At 41.5% G+C, this 18,198-nt stretch overlaps 1 pseudogene; it reads left to right on the plus strand.

Annotated features, from left to right (window-relative positions):
* The first annotated feature begins 10,282 nt into the window (after positions 1 to 10,282).
* On the plus strand, positions 10,283 to 17,540 carry LOC132476695 (homeodomain-interacting protein kinase 3-like; annotated as a pseudogene).
* Positions 17,541 to 18,198: the final 658 nt, after the last annotated feature.

Genomic DNA, 18,198 nt, shown 5'->3' on the forward strand with positions numbered 1-18,198 from the left:
GCACTTACTATGTGCCAGGCACTGAGCTAGGCACACAGGACACACGGGTCCCTTCTTTACATTTCTTGGTAGGGGCCACAGAAGAGAAGTAATATAGAGTTTTGTTGAATTCTACTATAGCTAAAACTGTGTTTAAGAATAAACTTCCCACTTTTTATATTAATAAGCTTGACTATATAACCATTCAGCATGTCACAATAAAATTTGAATATGAATTTGAGTCTGAGAAGCTGTTTGTTAAGAGTTTGAGTGTCAAGGGTGAGGAAAGATATCACTTTAAAAGGGAAAATCATTTTGGAAATAATGTTACCTTATGTGCCAATAATCATTTCTATTTGATAAACTTAGCCAAAAAGTTGAGAGTTATAACTCAGTAAAATACCAGTCAACAAACTGTCTAAAACAAAATAAGATAAACAAAAAAACTATGAGGCTATCTTCTCCACCTGTCTTCTCAGTCTCAACAAATAGCAGCTCGACTGCGGAGTCTTCCTTGACACTTCCCTCTCCCTTACTCTCTACCCTAATTCAATTTATTATCAAGTTCTGTGGATTCTATCCCCAAACTATGTTTTGTCCGTCACTTTGCTCCACCTCTACTGTTTTGCCTATAGACAAAGAAATGTTCTTCAAACCAGAACCGCCAGAAGAAGCACAGACTTTCAGGAGTGTGAGGCTAGTGATGGTTTTAAAGGAATCCATTTATAGATCCAGATCTTTATATATACCCTTTGCTGATCGTCATTTGATTTGCCTTTCCTAACCTTTCTTTCGAAATCTCTTTTCACCCGCTTTACAAGAAAAGACAAGCCCTCTCCCATCCGGAATTCCACTGTGGTGCTTTCCAGGTGTAAAAACTCTCAAGAACACCGCAGAGTCAATGCAAAAAAAAAAAGAAAAAAAAAATTTAAAGGAAGGAGCACTTCTTTCAATGATTAATTAAAGCATGTATAAGGGCCGGGAGTTCATGTGCTCAGTGGCTCGTGGGCTCCAGGGCCCAGCGTGCGCACGGGGGCAGGGCGCGCACACCATGTACGCGGGCGATGTGCTGGCCAAGGATTCTCCTGTGTACCCCGGCCCCGCCAGAGCCACCAGTCTTGGCCTGGGCCTGCAAGCCTGTGGCCTCGCGCCCCCAACCCCGGGGTCCCCGCAGTACCCCGACTTTACGGGCTACTCACGTGGAGCGCCCCCTTCTCTGCACCAAAGGGCGAATAGGCCATATCCCCTCACTCGCATTCTCAGTGGGGTCTCCATGTTGCAGGGGAGGCCCCTGAAGGGGGACAGAGGGGCAGAACCCACCCTGCCAAGTTTCTGCTACCTCACCAGGCTGTCCCTCAGGGCCCAGGCCCCAAGGAACCCCCAGAGGACTTTCTCTGGATCGAGCAGACCTCACAGCTGGGCAAGCATTCCACAGAGAGGGGAATCTCTGGGATGCAGCTTCAAGAATACATTTTTTTTCTCTTTTTTTAAAAAGCATCTATAAACATATATTTTTCTCTATCTTTATTTCTGTGAAGAATGAAGAGTGGTGCTAGAAATGGCAACTATTGGGATGTCCTGGAATCAGATTATTGAGCAATGTGGGCATTGGATTGATGAGGACTTACTTAATGGACTCATGTCTTCCACACTCCAACCACTGTCCAAGAATTCTTTACTCTTAATGGAGAGTCGAATGAATGCAAAACAAAGAGGATTGGTAAAAAATATTCATTACTAAATAGGGCTATTTTTTTGTTTGTTTTTTTTTTGTGGTATGCGGGCCTCTCACTGTTGTGGCCTCTCCCGTTGTGGAGCACAGGCTCCGGACGCGCAGGCTCAGCAGCCATGGCTCACAGGCCCAGCCGCTCCGTGGCATGTGAGATCCTCCCGGACCGGGGCACGAACCCGTGTCCCCTGCATCGGCAGGTGGACTCTCAACCACTGCGCCACCAGGGAAGCCCCACTGTACATATATTAAACCATTGGTTTTCAAATAAGATGATAATATTTATGAATCAATAATGGTTGGGAAATATTACTGAGGCCTCAAAGAGTGCCTACTTTTCTTCGCCACTATCCAAAATACAATCCAGGGAAACCTGTTAGCACTGTTCCCAGGCACTTTAAGTTGCCTAAGGGACCATCTGAGGTTTGGAAATGGACTTTAGTCAGCTAATCCCATCTCATGGATACAGATATATCTTGGTAATGATTTGTATGCTTTCCCACTGAGTCAAAGCCTTCCCATGTAGACAAGTTACTGCCTTGTTACTAAAATCTTGTTGAAAAAATATATATCCCTACCTGGGAAATCCCTCTTAAGCTCCATAGCAAACAGGAAACCTATTTTACTAGTCAAATATTACAGTAAGTCTGTGCTGTTTGGTCAGTTTTACGTAATTTTCACTATGTTTATAATCCTCAGTCTTCAGAAGTAGTCGAACAAACTAACAGCATCATCAAAACTTAATTGACAAAATTTGCGGAAACCCTCCAAATATTTTGGCCAAAAGTATGCCATTGGTCCTTCTAAATCTCAGATCCACCACTTTTGGAGCTAATAAACTCTCACCCTTTGAGACAGTTACTGGCACCCCATGCATCTAGCTTCTACCTCTTTTGACCCATAGCCAATGCAAGAAAATATACTTCAGTATTGCAAAGGTCTAATTACATCCCTTGAAAACAATCCTGCTCTGGTAGAGCAATACTTTTATTGTGCACTCCAGGGAGACAACGACCTCACATACCACACTCTGCAACCTGAGGAATTCATTTGTTGGAAAAGACATCTTCAAAAAGACTCTCTTGGGGCCTCCCTGGTGGCGCAGTGGTTAAGAGTCCGCCTGCCGATGCAGGGGATACGGGTTCGTGCCCCGGTCTGGGAGGATCCCATATGCCGCGGAGCGGCTGGGCCCGTGAGCCATGGCCGCTGGGCCTGCGCATCTGGAGCCTGTGCTCCGCAACGGGAGAGGCCACAACAGTGAGAGGCCCACATACTGCAAAAAGAAAAAAAAAAAAAAAAAGACTCTCTTCAACCACACTGGAAAGGCCCTTATCAAGGGTTACTGACAAATACTTGTGCCAACAAACTCCAAGGAGTTGACTCCTGGTTCCATGTGTTCCATCTAAAAGCCTGACTGGACCTGCAAACCAACTGTGACCTCATATTAAAGATTTCCAGGAACTGAAGCAGACAACACGTGAAGCAGACAGCTTTCCCAAGATGACAGGATAAGGCCTAAATAATCTCTCCTTTATGCTTCTTTGCACCTTGTTTTCCCCTTCTGTATCCTGGAGAGATGATGCGTCATTCACATTTCCCAATCCCTTGCAAGAGGGGAAATCTTTGCTGGTTGTTGGACCTGTCTTCAGAAACCTTGATCTATCCATGACAGCCATGACCCTTTAGTCTTCCTCTGTAGCAAACGCCTTCATATCCAGTGAGACAGCTAACTACACCCACGCCCCTCCAGGTACTTCTTACCAACTCAAACTTCTACAATGTGGGTGTCCTATACGTTGCTTTGACCTCTCCCATGTCATAACCTTCAGCCTAACTAATCATACCTATTCCACCTATATGGTTCCCCATTCTCACTACTACCTTAGGTCTGCTTGACATAACAAAACAAAAACAAACAAAAAACCTTCTGTATGGCCTTTGACAACAATGTCCACAGAACAAGATGGTTCCTCTCTAAATGTTCCCCAAACGCCACTGACACTTGGCTTGAAAAGGCCAGCTAAATAATCCCAATTAATGGCACTATTACTAATCAAACCATAGCAGGAATCTTATGCACACCATCTGGTTCTATCTTTATCTGTGAGAAAATTGTCTCTTGACAGGAGTATAAATGTTTAAAAAGATGGCAGATTGAAGGCCAATGATTAATAGGATTTCTGACTGTTCCTGTGGATGTCTACAATTGGTTGTCCCACTGGTCTTCCCCATTAAACTTTTACCACTGCCTTAAAAGGGAACTCTCAGGAGGTATACATGACTCCAGATCTGCTTCCATCAGAAAGGCACTTATCCCTTTTGTGAGTATTTATGCTAATGAATGAATGACTAGAAATCTCTCTCTGGAATTGGGAAAACTTACTGATTCCATTGCTAAGGCAATATGAACCCAACAACAATCACTTGACTCATTGGTTAAAGTAATTTTAGACAATTGCATAGCCCTTTATCACCTACTTGCTGAACAGGAGGCATTTGTACAATAGCAAACACTGCCTGTGGATATGGAGAAATTTCCCTGGAGAAGCAGAAATCCAATTATGTAAAATTAGGGAACAAGTACATTGACTATAACAAATTTCATCTGACGATCCATGCTCCTTTGATCTTTTTTAGTTACTTTAAGTTTTGGGCTCCTGCTTTAGGACTATTATGCAAACCACAGTCATTATTCTGCTACTCATCTTACTTTGTATAATCTGTTTTTAAAGCTTTATATCTGTTGCCTGTCAAACGTTCGTAGAAATGATATACTCAATAGGGTGATATTGGCTCAATGTTTCAAGATGATCTCCAGTGTTTACAACGTTGATAAGATATAGATTTAAGATGGAAAATGCCTGAGAGTTCTCCTGCCTATCCATGTTACTCAAATGTGGCCTCAGTGGTTTCCAATCTGTGCACTTCCCTCTGACATGGGACATGACATACAGGAAATGTTCTTATTGGTACAGAGGGACAAAAATAATTCTAATCAGGAACAGATGACCCAACTCTTGATCAGCAATGCTTTCAGAGAAAGATCTTGATCAGAAGGGGGAAATATGAAAATGTTTTATGAAACTCTAACTCAAAATTGAAGTCAGAAAGTCATGAAGGAGGGGCTCTCACACATTAACCAGTCATCACAGCTTACATAGTCCAGCAGGAAGAAGGAAGATTTCCTATCAGCCCAGCAAGAGCAAACTGCCCTCACGTGTAGCCAATGAGAAGCCACCACTACTTCAAACTCTCATTTCCCTCCAGTGAGCTTTTGTTCAAAACAACCTCTCCCAAATTCCTCCTTTCCTCCACAAAAGATCACTCTCCTCCTTTGTTTGCTGGACTTACCTATGGTTTCCCATAGTTTACTTGTTCCAAATTGTAATCATTCTACTCTCCCTGAATAAACTCAACTTTGCTTGGTGAATTGCTTTTTTAATTTTTCTTTTAAAATGTTGACATAACCATAGTTGGCTGGCTAAGGAGTCAATACTTGATTGAAACTGGCCAATCAGACTCTCCTCCTACCCCCTGTAGAGTAAGGATTGAGACCGAAAGATAGGCAACCTCTGTGTGGGGCTGCATGATGCGACACAGACTGAAAGGACAGGAAAGTCAGTCTGCAGATAAAGAAGAACAAGACAAACACACAGGGAAAGGCAGAAATGAGAAACAGAGACTTCTCATGTCTTGTTTTCCAGGTACCTTCCCGAGTTCCAGGTGCTTCTTAAAAGCTTAAACTGATTCCTGTTACTTGTAACAAAATGTCCTAATACCTGAGTTTCCCTTCAATCTAGTCTAATTCTTGGGCTTGGCTTCCCCTGTTCTGCTCTATCCATGATCATTTCTATGTTGCCATGACATCCACCATGAAAAGGATCTTCTGGAGCAGTAACTTTGGATACAGATAAATTTTTATTATATAAATAATTAGAGATGCAAGGTTTTCTAAGGATATGAAAACTTTAAAATGTGGTACACTTTAAAACTATGAGGCAGCATAAAGTAGAAAAAGGAAAGTTGCTGAGAAGCAGGAGACTAACCTGAAAGAGCAGGAAAAGAAAAGTGTATGGAGAAATTCATATGCCTGGCACATGGAAATAGATACTTGTTAGATAAATTCACAAGAAGTAGAAGAAAACAGAAGGGGGAGGGATCATCCTACATACCCCAAATGATTAGAGAATAAATCTCATATTTAATTTGAGATTCAGATAATGTGTTCAGTCTCCTATGTCAAATCTTTCAGAGGTCTTTGTTTCCCTCATTCACCACTAGGAAGATATTTAAAAGACATTCTTAAGGTTAAGGCAATCACTAGGGTTTGAATTTGGAAGTTTGAGACAATTCTGTGTTTACACACAGAATTTCACTCACCTGTCCTCACTCCCTCATTCTGTTTCTTGTATTATTTGTCACACATTCAGGTTCATGATAGATTGAAATTTTGATAGATTGAATGTAAAAGCCATGCCAGATTCAACTTTATATCCCCATGGGAGGATGTTTTACATATAGTAAATGTTCATGTTGACTAAATATTTGACAAATATATATTAAGGACCCACCTTCCTTTTAAGCTGTAAAAAATGTATGAATCACCAGTGGCCCTACTTGATAGATGTTCTTCCCGTAACTGCACATAACAAAGCCTCTTCTTTTCCTTGGATATAACTGTGCATGCTTCCAGGACCTAAAGGCATTGCTTTGTGGAAGAAACAGAGATCCTGATGTTTTAGAAATATGGTGTGACAGGCCAAATAGTGGCCTCCCAATGATGTCCATGTCTTAATTATCAGAACCTATGACTACGTTACATAACATGACAAAGGAGAATTAAGGTAGCAAGTGGAATTTGAATTGCTAATTGGATGACCTTAAAATGTGGAGATTATCCTATATTATCTGGGTGGGCCCAAGGTAATCACAAAGGTTCTTAAAAGTGGAAGAGAGAGGCAAAAATGTAAGTCAGAAAGATGCCATGTGAGAAAGACTCCACTGGTCATTGCTGGTTTTGAAGATGAAAGTGGGCCACAAGTCAAAGAATGAGGTTACCTCTGGAAGGTGGAAAAGGCAAGAAAACTAATTTTCCCATAGAGCCTCCAGAAAAGAACACAGCCCTGTCAACACCTTAATTTTAGCCCAGTGAAATTCATTTTGGAATTCTGATCTCCAGAACTGTAAAATAACATAGACACTGGTGTTCCAGAGCCCAGAACATGAAGTTCTCCAACAGAAGTTGGCTCTCTGGCAAAGGCTGACTGGAAGGAACTGAGACCAGATAGAGAGGGGCTGTTTAATGGGAGCTGGAATCACAGAGGAATGCAGCCATTGACAGGAAGAAATACTCTGGCATTTCCCCTCCTGCCCTTTCATCTTTGGTAACATCAAACCTACCCAGGAAGCCAGAGTGCCAGAGCCTGGAAAATATATTTTCTGTCAAAAAGCAAAGTAGAAATACAGGATTTGAGAGCAGGTAGTTCAATGACTAGAATGCCTTCCAGTAGTTCCTAAGTAGGACTAAGTGAAACATTCCATGACTGTGAGAAAGGAAATATCGCTGTCCTTGTCCTCTCCTGTCTTCTGTTTCCTGCCGACTGTGTCCCAAATAAGTCTGTACTGGCAGGGTCAATCCTTTATATCAGTACCTTTGATACTAAACATTGATAACTTCCAGTAGGAAATGTCTCAAAATTCAGGCTTTAACGTTACTACAAAACAGACCTTACAAGAAATGTTAAGGGCACTTCTTTAAACTAAAAGAAAAGGCCGGGCCTCCCTGGTGGCGCAAGTGGTTGAGAGTCCGCCTGCCGATGCAGGGGATACGGGTTCGTGCCCCGGTCTGGGAGGATCCCATATGCCGCGGAGCGGCTGGGCCGCTGAGCCTGCGCGTCCAGAGCCTGTGCGTCCGGAGCCTGTGCTCCACAACGGGGGAGGCCACAACAGTGAGAGGCCCGCATACCGCAAAAAAAAAAAAAAAAAAAAAAAAAAAAGAAAAGGCCATAACTAGAAATATGAAAATTATGAAAGAAAAAGTCCAAGGGTAAAGGCAAATATGTAGCAAAGATAGTTGATCAAACACCTATATAACTAGTATGAAATTTAAAAGACAAAAGTAGTAAAGTCATCTATACTACCAAAATTAGTAAAGGGATCCACAAAATAAAAAGATGTAAATTATGATGTCAAAATAATAAAACAAGGGGGTGGTTAAAAATGTACTACTTTTACAAATCCAAGAACATTTTCAGATTGAAGCAACAATTAACTTAAAATAGACTACTATGTACATAGGTTGTTATATAAGAACATCACAGCAACCACAAATCAAAAACTAATAATAGATACACACAAAAAATAAAGAGAAATATATACAAATATAACACTAAAGAAAGTCATCAAATCACAAGGAAGAGAGAAAGAGAAGAAAGGAACAGAGATCAACAAAAATAATCAGAAAACAATGAACAAAATGGCAATAAGTACATACACATCAATAATTACTTTAAATGTAAATGTACTAAATTATCCAATCAAAAGACAGAAGGTGACTGAATGAATGAAAAAACAAGACCCATATGTATGCTGCCTACAAGAGACTCACTTCAGATCTTAAAGAACACAGAGCCTGAAAGCAAATGGATGGAAAAAGATATTCCATGTAAATAGAAGTGGAAATAAAGCTGAGCTAGCAGGACTTATACCAGACAAAATAGACTTTAAAACAAAGCCTGTAACAAGAAACAAAGAAGAACACTATATAATGATTTAAAAATCAATACAAGAAGAAGATATGCAACTTGTAAATATATATACAGCCAATATAGGAGCAACTAAGTACAGAAAGCAAAAATTAACAAACATAAAGGGAGACATTGACAGTAACACATCATGGTAGGGGACTTTAACACCCTATTTTCATTAATGGACACAACATCCAGACAGAAAATCAATAAGGAAACACTGGCTTTAAATGACACATTAGGTCAGATGGACTTAATAGATACATATATAAAACATTCCATCCAAAAGCAGCAGAATACACATTCTTTTCAAGAGTACATGGAACATTCTCCACAGGTTAGGTCACCAAAAAATTCTCAATAAATTTAAGATGAAATCACATCAACCATATATTCCTACCACAGAGACTTGGGACTAAAAATCAGCTACTGGGAAAAACTTGGAAAAACACAAAAACACATGGAGTCTAAACAACATGCTATTAAACAACCAATGGGTCAATGAAGAAATCAAAGAGGGAATTTAAAAACACCTTGAGACAAATGAAAAATGGAAACACTACCTTTCCAAATCTATGGGATGCAGCAAAGGCAGTTCTAAGAGAGAAGTTTATAGTGATAGAAGCATGCCTCAAGAAACAAGAAAAATCTCAAATAAACAACCTAACCTTACACATAAAGGAAATAGAAAAGAAGAACAAACAAAACCCATAGTCAGGGGCTTCCCTGGTGGCACAGTGGTTAAGAATCTGCCTGCCAATGCAGGGGACACTGGTTCGAGCCCTGCTTCAGGAAGATCTCACATGCCGCAGAGCAACTAAGCCCATGTGCCACAACTACCGAAGCCCGTGCACCTAGAGCCCATGCTCTGCAACAAAAGAAGCCACCGCAATGAGAAGCCTGCGCACCACAATGAAGAGTAGCCCCAGCTCACTGCAACCAGAGAAAGCCCACATGCAGCAACAAAGATGCAATGCAGCCAAAAAAAAAACCCCCAAAAAACAAAGTGAGTGCAAGGAAGGAATAATAAAGATCAGAGTGGAAATAAATGAAATAGATACTTTTAAAAAATAGAAAAAAACAATGAAATTAAGAGCTGGTTCTTTGAAAAGATAAAACCTTTAGCCAGACTCATCAAGAAAAAAAGGGAGAGCGCCCAAACAAACAAACAAAAATCAGAAATGAAAAAAGTTACAACCAACACCACAGAAATATGAAAGATAATATGAGATTATATGCCAACAATTATTTACCAACAAATTGGAAATCTAGAAGAAATGGATAAGTTCCTAGAAACACAATCTTCTAAGACTGAATCAGAAAAAAACAGAGAATCTGAACTCATCAATTACTAGTAATAAAATTGAATTAGTAATCAAAAAAGTCCAAACAAACAAAAGCCCAGGATCAGATGGCTTTACAAGTGACTTCTTCCAAACACACGAAGAAGAGTTAATACCTATTCTTCTCAAAAGTATTCAAAAAACTGAAGAGGAACTAAAGCTTCCAAACTCATTCAATAAGGCTGGCCTCACTCTGATAACAAAACCAGAGAAGGACACTACAAGAAAGAAAAAATTACAGGCTGATATTCCTGATGAATATTGATGCAAGTATCCTCAACAAAATATTAGTGAACTGAATTCAATAGTATATTAAAAGGATCATATACCATGATCAAGTGGCTTTATGTCAGGAATGCAAGGATGATTCAACATACATGCTGAAGCGCCTGGCTCCCTGTCCCCGACACGGCCCCGCACCCACCCTGGACATGCTCAGGGCTGTGGCCACTGGAAGAGGGGAGAGTACAGTCCTCTAGGAACGTATGGTCTCATGAGCCTTGGTCTACCCACCGTATATTTATCAAACTCAGTCAAGTGCCTTTTGTAGTGTGAAGAAACTCAAAGTAGAGCCAAGCAGTTGTGTATTCCAGGAAAGAAACTATCCACGGACCTATATGAACAGTAGAAACGTTGGAAATTCTCATCCTCCCTCGAAGGGCAATGCTTTTCAGACAAAGATACCATTTAAGAGACCTGGAGGACACAACCTTCCATTGCAGACAAGTGCTGTTGTTTTATTTATTTATTTATTTTTTTGCGTTATGTGGGCTTCTCACTGCTGTGGCCTCTCCCATTGCGGAGCACAGGCTCCTGGATGCGCAGGCTCAGCGGCCATGGCGCACGGACCCAGCCGCTCCGTGGCATGTGGGATCTTCCCAGACCGGGGCACGAACCCGCGTCCCCTGCATCGGCAGGTGGACTCTCAACCACTGCGCCACCAGGGAAGCCCTAGTGCTGTTGTTTTAAAAAGCACTGTGTCACTACAAATAACTCTATTTTGTTTCTTTTTTGGCTGAGTAATATTCCACTGAAGATGTGCCACATCTTCTTTATCCATTCATCTGTCGATGGACACCTAGGTTGCTTCCATGTCCTGGCTATTGTAAATAGAGCTGCAGTGAACAACAGGGAGATCAGCTCGATGCTTTGTGACCACCTAGAGGGGTGGGAAAGGGAGGGTGGGAGGGAGACGCAAGAGGGAGGAGATATGGGGATATATGTATATGTATAGCGGATTCACTCTGTTATAAAGCAGAAACTAACACACCAATGTAAAGCGATTATACTCCAATAAAGATGTTAAAAAAAAAAAAAAAGCACTGCGGGTGCTGCAAAGGTTATAGCAGCTCAGGAGCAGCAAACTCAAGTGGAGGCATCTCAGACTGGGATGTGGCGATGCAGGTTAAATTTCCTAGAAGGCCCCCAGCGATGTGGATTGAAGCGCAAGACTGAGGAGTTGGATAGTCAGAGCGCAATGCAGGTTGTCGATGAGTTGTCCATACTTCCTGCAATGTTGCAAACCAACATGGGAAATCCAGTGACCGTTGTGACAGCTACCACAGGAACAAAACAGAATTGTCCCACTGGAGAAGGGGACTATCAGTTAGCACAGCATGAAGTTTTACGCTCCATGAAAAATACTTATGAAGTCCTTGATTTTCTTGGTGGAGGCGCTTTTGGCCAGGTAGTGAAATGCTGGAAAAGAGGGACAAATGAAATTGCAGCAATCAAAATTTTGAAGAACCACTCTTCTTATGCACGTCAAGGTTAGATAGAAGCGAGCGTATTAGCAAGGCTCAGTACTGAAAATGCTGATGAATATAACTTTGTACGAGCTTATGAATGCTTTCAGCACCGTAACCATACTTGTTTAGTCTTTGAGACGCTGGAACAAAACTTGTATGACTTTCTGAAACAAAATAAGTTCAGTCCTCTGCCAGTAAAAGTAACTGGACCCATTCTTCAGCAAGTGACCACTGCGCTGAAAAAATGGAAAAGTCTTGCTTTAATTCACACAGACCTCAAACCAGAGAATATTATGTTGGTGGATCCTGTTCAACAGCCATACACGGTTAAAGTAATAGACTTTGGGTCAGGCAGTCACGTATCAAAGACTGTTTGTTCAACATATCTGAGATCTCAGCACTACAAGGGACATGGGTTCGAGCCCTGGTCTGGGAAGATCCAACATGCTGCAGAGCAACTAAGCCCGTGCACCATGACTACTGAGCCCATGTGCCACAACTACTGAAACCCACGCACCTAGAGCCCATGCTCTGCAACAAGAGAAGCCACTGCAATGAGAAGCCCGTGCACGGCAATGGAGAGTAGCCCTCATTCACCGCAACTAGAGAAAGCCTGCGTCCAGCAAGGAAGACCCAACATAGCCAAAAATAAATAAATAAATAAATAAATTTTTTTAAAAAAGAGAGAATCCTCTTGCCAATGCAGGGGACACGGGTTTGAGCCCTGGTCCGGGAAGATCCCATATGCCGCAGAGCAACTAAGCCCGTGCGCCACAACTACTGAGCCCATGTGCCACAACGACTGAACTACTGAAACCCATGTACCTAGACCCTGTGCTCCGGGACAAGAGAAGCCACCGCAATGAGAAGCCCTTGCACCGCAACAAAGAGTAGCCCCCGCTCGCCACAACTAGAGAAAGCCCCTGCGCGGTAACGAAGACCCAACGCAGCCAAAAATAAATAAATAAATAAATTAGGAAAAAAATCTTGAACTATTAGAATGAAGTGTATTAGTATCTTGCTTAGAGGACTGTCCTTGGGCTCTCTGTGCCAGGGACTATATTTTAGATAAGGTATCTTTAAGTACCTAAGGAACTAAACTACTTCAAGAGAGGAAAGAGAATACGACTATTTTGCCTCGTACTAAATTCTGTCCATTTGGAAGGTTTGGAATTAATCTAGATATTCTAAGTATTAAGTCCTCTAGAGGTTATTTAAGACCCTCTTCAGTTCTATGTGCCTAGGCACTTGTAACTTCTAATTTCATTTCTTCCCAATTTTCTCCTTATTTCCCTTCATCCTTCCTGAAATGAAATGAAAATATGGCATTTCCCATATAATCATTTCCTGTATTTTGAAGAGTCCATACTATTCTCCCTAATAAACTCTTCTAAGATAATCCCTTACTTAATTCTTTTATATAATGACAAATCAGTGCTTACGATTTCACAAATGATTTCAGTAATACGAAAAAGAACCAACATGAAAAATATCATAGGATTTGGGTAGAACTAGCAGACTAGGAATTCTGAATTTTAATCCTAACTCTAGTACTGATTTACTTAGTATATGTGACTTGTGAGGAGGCTACTTAACTTTATATATTTGCACATTAATGGTTTAAAGCCATAATATGATCCTCTTGCTGTATAGGTGTGATGTTAAGTTATAAGATAACAGTACATAAATGCTAAGTAATACTAGTCAGGCATAGGACAAAATCATTTTGTAAAAGCTTGGTCACAAAGTGAGTTTGTTAATTCTGTTGATTATAGATTTAAAATATGTAATAAATGTAATGCCATATAAATGGCTAATCATTAAAAAAAGAAATACGTCATACAGAGAAAGATGAATACCATATGATTTCACTTATATGTGGAATCTAAAAAACTAAACAAACAGAACAGATACAGACTAATGGACAGAGATCAAACTGGTTGCCAGATGGGAGGGGTTTGGGGGGTTGAGTGAATAGGTGAAGGAGATTAAGAGGTACAAACTTCAAGGTATAAAATAAATATGTTACAGAGATTAAATATAAAGCATAAGGAATATTGTCAATAATACTCTAGTGACTTTGTATGATGGCAAATAGTTACTAGACTTATCATGGTGACCATCCTTAATGTATTTAAGTGTTGAATCACTATGTTGTCCACCTGACACTAACATAATGGTGTACATCAGCTATACACCAATTTAAAAAGTTAGGCTTTCAATACTGTCACAGATGTTGGATGCTATGCTCCATATTCCCTCTGCCCACACCTCTGATTCTCTGTGGAGGCTTCCTCAGGCAACACTGTAGCTTGCCTGGTTCAGGATAAGTCATCCCCCAAGGACTGAGATTTAATGCCTTCAGGGGCATCCCTCAGTCAGCCTGGAACTCCTCCCAGGGGATAAATACTCCAAATTTCTGGTCCTTTGATGGGACACTCCTGAGGTGCATGTACATGGCTCTTTTGGCCTCTAGTAGGATCGACCTGAGTTACCTATAGTGGTAAACTATGCAATGATGTACCCCTGAGAAAAATGTAAGATCAAACATAAAATCTCGTTAAAAGGTTGGCTGTCCCTTTTACCTAGGTAATGGTGTCTTTCTTTTACAGTGTATTTCTATCTCTTGGTGCTTTAGAGCAATTTGTAGCATAAATCCAACTGAAAAAAAAAGCGCTACCTTATCTTTTCAGGAGTCCTTAGATCTGGAATACTATTTGTGTATGATTATAAAACCCCTCCTTTGGTACAGTTGCTGCATAACTTGCATCACTGTTAAGTAGGCCATTCTTTTCCAATCCTGGCTTGCATTAAAAACAAAACCTGGAAAGCTTTAAAAATACAAATTTCTAGGCCCCTACTTTGAATTGCAAAATTCCTCTCTCTGTGAGTGTGTGTGTGTGTACACGTGTGTGTGTGTGTGTAAATCTCTCAGGTGATTCTAATGCACAGTTCAGTGTGGGAACTGCACAAAAGTTTGGTGTAATTCTTCCAACTCTTGCCCTTAGGGAGGGGGATTACAGAAGACAGGGTGGGTGAAAAGAAAGTGTATGAGTATGAGTGGAGGTTTGTAATATGTGGTAATTGAGACATTAGAATTTTACAGCTACATAATGAAGATGATTTCATGACAGTGTCAAAAGCCTGTATCCAGCATCACTGAGATGTCTCTCAGATTAGTCCTTCTTTATTACAGCTTGTAATTTAAATGCCAAGGGCACAAGCTGCTTTGATGATAAAGTGTTATCCTTGAATATCTTTTATGTAAATGTAACCTTTAGGTGAGGAAGGAGGAGAGACAATATAATTAGTGAATCAAATGCAGATAATCAGCACCTTGTAGTACTGGCATATAATTACAAGGCTGGAATTCTCGAAACTGGATATTTGGGCAAGGGAATAAGGAAAACACCCGCAACTCATTCTGCAAGGTTAAAGTGGGGTTCTCTCGAGTCTACTTTCAACACAACATTAAACAGCAGATACTAAACCAACCAAAAAAAAAAAAAAATCTTGTGAACCTGTAAAACTAGAAAGCATGTGCAAAAAAAAAAAATCTCTCCTCACTTGGTATCTATTTCATGAAGTCATTTTTAAAAATGAGATTTTTACAATCTTTCATTGAACTTTAAAGAATATATTAAATTTTCGAATGCCATAAAACACCCTTGCAATTTAATCAGTCAACCTGGCCAATTTCCATCAACCCCTCCATACACAACAATACTGAACAAAGTGCTTTGGTGGGACAGTTTGTTTCTAGGAGTCTTTTGTCTTCAAGCCCTTTGTGAAGCTTTTGTAAACATGCGGCACACTGCAGCACCTGGGACGTGATTAATAACCAAATACATGAACAAGTGAATGAATGCATGCATGATGCACAGACCCTTACACAATGATACTCCAAATTGGCCTTGCCAACATATCCTCACATTCCACAATAAGTTGTTAAATATTTATCAAACACAGTCTATGCTAAGGTGTCAACGGTAAGCAAAACTGGACATTAGTTAAGGTGGTGAAAACAGATTTTATTCAGTAACTACTCTCAGTAGGGGTAAGAACTGAGCTCTATTCCAATATGTGAAGAAAGGACTGGGAGCTTTAAAGGGAGAATGAAGGAGTAAGGAGGGAGAGTGAGTGGGGGGATCAGGTAGAGTCAAAGAAGTGAAATATTACAGAGACTACCTCAGTGTAATTGTGATGAGGCCAGCTGTGTCTACTAGTGGACAGTTATCAAAGTTAGGGTTCTAGGGGCTTCCCTGGTGGCGCAGTGGTTGAGAGTCCGCCTGCCGATGCAGGGGACACGGGTTTGTGTCCCAGTCCGGGAAGATCCCACATGCCGCGGAGCAGCTGGGCCCGTGAGCCATGGCCGCTGAGCCTGCGCGTCCAGAGCCTGTGCTCCGCAACGGGAGAGGCCACAACATTGAGAGGCCTGCGTACCGCAAAAAGAAAAAAAAAAACACAAAAACCTATGTTGAATAAAAGTGGTGAGAGTGGACATACTTGTCTTGTTCCTGATCTTAGAAGAAATGCTTTCAGCTTTTCACCATAGAGTATGATGTTAGCTGTGAGTTTATCATATGCGGCCTTTATTATGTTAAGGTATGTTCCCTGTATACCACTTTCTGGAGAGATTTTTATCATAAATGTATGTTGAATTTTATCAAAAGCTTTTTCTGCATTATTGAGATGACAATGTGGTTTTTATTCTTCAATTTGTTAATGTGATATATCACATAGATAGATTTGCAGATATTGAACCATACTTGCATCCTTGGGATAAATCCCACTTGATCATGATGTATGACCTTTTTAATGTATTGTTGGATTTGGTTTGCTAATATTTTGTTGAGGATTTTTGCATCTATGTTCATCAGTATTATTGACCTGTAATTTTCTATTTGTGTGATATCTTCATCTGATTTTGGTATCAGGGTGATGCTGGCCTCATAGAATGAGTTTGGAAGTATTTTTTTCCTCTGGAATTTTTTGTAATAGTTTGAGAAGAATAGGTGTTAACTGTTCTCTAAATGTCTAGATGTCTGTTTCCTTTCCCAGGTTAGGGAAGTTTTCAGCTATTATGTCTTCAAATATATTCTCAGCCCCTTTCTCTCTCTCTTCTTCTTCTGGGACCCCTATTGTGAATTGTCATACACTTGGTGTTTTCCCAGAGATCTCTTAAACTGTCCTCATTTCTTTTTATTCTTTTTTTCTTTTTTCTGTTCAACATCAATAATTTCTACTACTCTGTCTTCTCCCTCACTGATCCATTCCTCTGTATCATTTAGTCTACAGCTGATTCCTTCTAGTGTATTTGTCATTTCAGTTACTGTGTTCTTCAGTTCTGTTGGTTGTTCTTTATATTTTCAAACACTTTGTTAAAAACTTCAATGTGCACTCATTCTTCTAAACCTGGGACCCCAGGGCCCTGCAGCCAGAGACTCTAAGACCTAGCATCACACACCAGTGAGCAGGAACCAGCCCCACAATCCCTGGCCCTGCCCACAATCAAGTCTGCTCTAGCCTTGAGACTAGCCTCACCCACCAGTGGGGTGTACTCATTCTTTTCCTGAGGTCTTTGATCATCATTATGACCATTACCCTGAATTCTTTCTCAGGTAGATTTCCTATCTCAGCTTCACTTAGTTTTTCTTCTGCGGTTTTATCTTGTTCCTTAGTTTAGAACATGTTCCTCTGTTGCCTCATTTTGCCCAACTTGCTGTTTTATTTCTATGTAACTGGTAGGTTGGTTATGTTTTCTGACCTTGGAGAAGTGGCCTTTTGTAGGAGACATCCTACATGTCTCTGTAATGTACTCATCTCTAGGGGTGCTCCCCTATGTGGGCTGTGGGGATCCTTCTGTTGTAGTGGGCTGACTCCTATAGGTGGTCTGGTTGACTTGTTTGGCCCTCTGTCCAGTTGGTTGCCAAGCCCTGCCTTGTGTGTGGGCTACCAGCCACTGATTGGCAGGGCTGGATCATCAGGCATCTGACTGCAGAACCCTGGAAGTTACTGGGGCTAGCCTGTTTCACTGGTGGGCAAAGTTGGGGTCCAGGAGATCCTGAGGCCGGTGCTTACCCACCAGTGGGTGAAACCAGGTGCTTGGGCTACTGCTGGCCCACTGATGGGAAAAGCCAGGTCCTAGGTCTGACTGCCAGGCCGAGGTGTCCCACAGCTGGTGTTGGATCACTGATGGGTGACGCTGACTCCTGACACACCTGGCTGAGTGGTCTGGGGTGTCCCGAAGCTTTTGTCTGTCCACTGGTGGTGAGGCTGGTCCCAAGGTTAAAGCAGACTTGATGCTGGGCAGGGCCAGGGGTTCTGGGGCTGGTACCTGCCAACTGATGGGTGGCACTGGGTCTCAGAGTCTCTGGCTGCAGGTGTCTGGGGTCCTGGGTCTCACGCCTATGCACTGGTATGTGGAGCTGGGTCCCAGGTCCTCTGGTGAGAAGAGCCATATCCAGGGGTGGCCTGGGCTCAGGAGGTCTTAAGGCAGCCTCTCTGCTGGTGGGTGTGTCTGTGTCCACACACAGTTAGTTGCTTGGCTTGAGGAGTCCCTGTTTTTGTACCTACATGCTGTTGTGTCAGGCTGGGGCTGGGTCCTGAGGCTAATAAGCTAGAGGGAGGACTCCAAAATGGCACTTGCCAGC

This window comes from Mesoplodon densirostris, chromosome 2 (assembly GCF_025265405.1).
Source record: "Mesoplodon densirostris isolate mMesDen1 chromosome 2, mMesDen1 primary haplotype, whole genome shotgun sequence".
NCBI classification, from domain to species: Eukaryota; Metazoa; Chordata; class Mammalia; order Artiodactyla; family Ziphiidae; genus Mesoplodon; species Mesoplodon densirostris.